Here is a 3,871-nt window from a genome sequence, read left to right as displayed (position 1 = left end):
GTCTAATATTTTACCATATTACCCTAAGCGTAGGGCAATTACCCTACAGTTGGCAACACTGTCTAGAACGACGAAAGGATGTTTCTCGTTTTCCTCCCATTTGTCATTTTACACGAGATAAGAATCTTATGTCCTACGTCTTGTCTCTTCTTTTTCTTCTTGTTGCTTATGATTATTTTCATAAAAGGCCACTATATACGTAGCTAATCTACGAAGTAAGTATGCTCAGAATACAATGCCGTTGTTTAAAGAGAAAAGAAAAAGAAAATAAGAAGCAAAGTAAATGATGAGTAAATTTACATGCAAAACATGAATGCAAATCAGAAATTTTTTTTAAAAATGTGCACAACGCTTTAAACAGGTCTCATTAATATTATCATTTTCAGTCTGTACTATTTGTGTTGAGGTAAGTCTGTGATAATCATAGTTTCGTACATTCCATTGAAAATTTCAGAAGTTATTTTGAAATATATGATATATTAGATATAAATCAACAGTGCCTTTGTCTTTGAATAGATTGTATTTGGTGTCATTACATTGTCATGGTATAAGGTACTGTACGAAGGCGTGCGACATTATGATAAAGTGATAAAATATAGCAAGGCAGTCTTCCGAAGTGGTTTGATCCAGGGAAGTAAGAGAGAGAGATCGGTCGAGTCGAAGGGTGTATTATTCGGAGGTTGTAGGTTGACTGTTGGCAGATGTGCTGGAAGCAGAATGCGTTTATTGGTGCAGTATATGGAAGCGGTTTTAACATGTGTTGTTGATTGTTCTTGGCGCCAAATAACCGCCATCTGTGGTGTGGATTTTTTTTTTTTTTTTTTTTTTTGCTGTATTAAGGATTAGTCCTTCGTTAAGAAATTCACATTCTTGTGAAAACAAATTATTGAAAAATCCAGAATTATATATCAAAATATATTCTTATGTAAAAATAAAACGAAGACTTTCGAACACCTGAACGGTGTTCCTCATCAGTGTAACGTTAAAATGTCCTTCATTAAATACCAATTGTAGTGTTACTGAACGATATTTAAGAATGTTTTCGATTTTTCCAAATATCTTCCTCGGTGGAATTTTCCCCCACCATTGTTTTGCAGTACTACGTTGCCGATAAGTTGCTAAACACTGAATCCAAAATAAGATGAAATGTCCGATGTCTGCTTAATAGAAAATCTGGACTTTCCCCGAACATGAAATTAATTTGCGCTGACCATGATTTGTGTCGCGATTTGCATATTTGTGAAAGTGTACATATATGTATGTGCTGATATATAACGATTTTTTTAATAATTTACACATACACAATGCAAATAAATTCGTACCAATTTTTAAATCACTGTAAGTGTATTTAAACGAGGAATGCCCCGCCTTTAGACGGAGAGCTTTAGTAAGTTGAACCGGGCTGCTAGCATCAGTGACGTGGATATGACGTAAGTCCTGACGTCGAAACGGGAGGCTCCTTGCTCCTCATATCGATAGCTTGCGTAAAATATGTACGCCTCGCCCTGGTTGCACCAACGTAGTACGTGCGGAAGAGTCCGTTTCTTGTTCCGTTGTAGTTCGTGTGTACTACGTACCCCCAAACATAATTCTTTCTAATAAAATAATGTTATTTAATGATGTACAACTTTACAAGGGAACTGAAGAACCCACTTCCTTATGATGTCAATGAAGCTGCATCTCTGTCATGTAAGTCACTTAAAAGTATCGAAGTAACAGCGCGAAATCGAAAATGATCCTTAAAGGTATACACTTCATGAAAAGGACTTTAGTTACATTCTTATGAATAATGTTTACGAAGTAGGATGATTATAACTTGCATTCTTAATGAGCCAACAATATAATTTATATAATTCATCATCGAAGTCATCAAGACCGTGTGGCCTAACGGATAAGGCGTCGGACTTCGGATCCGAAGATTGCAGGTTCGAATCCTGTCACGGTCGGTGGGTGAGCATTTTTGGTCTTTTTCCTCCTGCCAGGTTTTCCGCCCCTTACCTGGATATCGATCACTGAGGTAGAGGGACGGCAGGAGGGTTGGGAAGACCGAAGAAGTAAGGCATTGTGGGAAACACAGGTGTTTGTCTGTCTGCTCGCTCTGTTCAGGTTTGAAGCTGTGCTTTCAAATTGCGATGCATTTAAAGGGATACAGTTTACAGTCTTCCAAGTAGTTTGGAATTTTGATTTCAGTTTTATTCATTAAAAAGGAAAAATAGGACGATTGTCTGTATCGGAGGCGTAGCTGATGAGAGGAAATGTAACGCGCACAGAAGTTGAGAGAGTATTCGGAGGGGGTGGGGTGGGTGGGTGGGTTCGAGCCAGTGGGAGAGCCAGCGTCTTGAAAGCAAAAGGAGTGGGGTTGTAGGATTTGTTCAAGGGTTTCGTTGAATAAACATAAGGAGAGGGAAACTGCGAATGGATTACAACTTCCACTTGGCACCTGGAACTCTTTAATGCAGCGAAAACACGATGTATTTAAAGCCAATGGAAACGACGAAGATAAAAAATGAAGTGAATAAAGGTGACTAATGATGATGATAGATGATTACTGTCTAGCCATTATAACTGAAACTGTCTTTTGAGTTGAGAAAACTCTACATAAGTTTTAGAGTATCCAATTCTGTTATGGTGTAGGACTTGCCACCCGGTTGAGTAAGAGAGAAAAAAGGAATTAAAGACTGAGGATTGGAAACCAAGGAAAGGTAGAGAACTAGGTCGCTAAATTTGGTTTCCGCGCAAATTTATTTTCTTGCAAATTTATTTCCCCAATTTATTTTAAGGCCTAAGAGGAAGCAGAAAATAAACTGCTAGAAAAAGATATACAAACCACATGGCTTAGACATTGCATTTATTGATCGGTCTTGAAGTCTTTCATCGATCGGGCGATTGACCGATTGCAAGGTACCTGGCTTCAGTCTACGAGGCTCCCTGTGTTGCTTGCCTGCTCGGACCAATGCAAATTGCAGGTGAAATTTTTATTTTATTTTATTTTTTGTCTCTTCGTAGATCCAAACTGTACTACCTTATGTTTTTTTTCCCCACCATATTTCTTGGCGTCTTCTCACTTGGATGTCCAACTTCTCAAACCTTGCTTTATTTCCCTTTTCACCTTTATTAAAGAACATATTCTCGAAACTAGCGTTGCATATCCATTACTGTGGTTCGATGAGTGATGAGTATTTTCTCATCAGCGCGCAAACAACAATCTCATATTCTGACGGATGGGGGTGGGCCGGAAAAGACGATCCTGTTGTTGTTTGAAATTAAGTTGGCCTTATGTCAGCACGGGCTCTTGCTCATAGAGCAGCCCGTGGAACGATCCACGTGCAGTTCTTTGCGAGACGAATATACTCGATCGAGTGCTGTTGTGACCTCTAATTTTTCACTGACAAAAAATTTCTTGAATCATGAAATACAACTTTTATGAGGCTTTTCAACAACAATCGAACACACATTATATGTCTATATGTATGAATACCTATATACATATATACCATATTTATATATCTATATACAAAATATATATTAATACTAATATATATATAATATATATATATATATATATATATACAGCTTAGTGCCAGGAGTCAATCCATATTAATAATCATCAATGAAGGGAAGAGGACACACAAAGATGTACATACTGTCTTTATTGCGACGTTTCGTAATTATCAAATTAATTACATCATCAGGCTGTTAAAATGAAAATAAAATTCCTAGTAGAATTGTAAGAACAAAACTAAAAATGAAAAATTCAGAAACGCAAAAGCTAACAAAATTATTCTTACTAAGTGTACAAAATATACACATTAAAATTAAGGAAATTAAATTATTTAAAAGGACATACATTAAAATGAAAGATAAATGAACA

General features: G+C 36.8%; 1 non-coding gene across 1 annotated transcript; it reads left to right on the top strand.

Annotated features, from left to right (window-relative positions):
* The first annotated feature begins 1,873 nt into the window (after positions 1-1,873).
* Positions 1,874-1,946, top strand: Trnar-ucg (transfer RNA arginine (anticodon UCG)). The gene has a single exon. It is a non-coding gene; the product is annotated as a tRNA-Arg (tRNA).
* Positions 1,947-3,871: the final 1,925 nt, after the last annotated feature.

The sequence above is a fragment of the Macrobrachium nipponense genome, chromosome 11, assembly GCF_015104395.2.
Source record: "Macrobrachium nipponense isolate FS-2020 chromosome 11, ASM1510439v2, whole genome shotgun sequence".
Taxonomy (NCBI): domain Eukaryota; kingdom Metazoa; phylum Arthropoda; class Malacostraca; order Decapoda; family Palaemonidae; genus Macrobrachium; species Macrobrachium nipponense.
The sequence above is the reverse complement of the archived record's forward strand: the minus strand, read 5'-3'. Positions and strand labels throughout refer to the sequence as shown.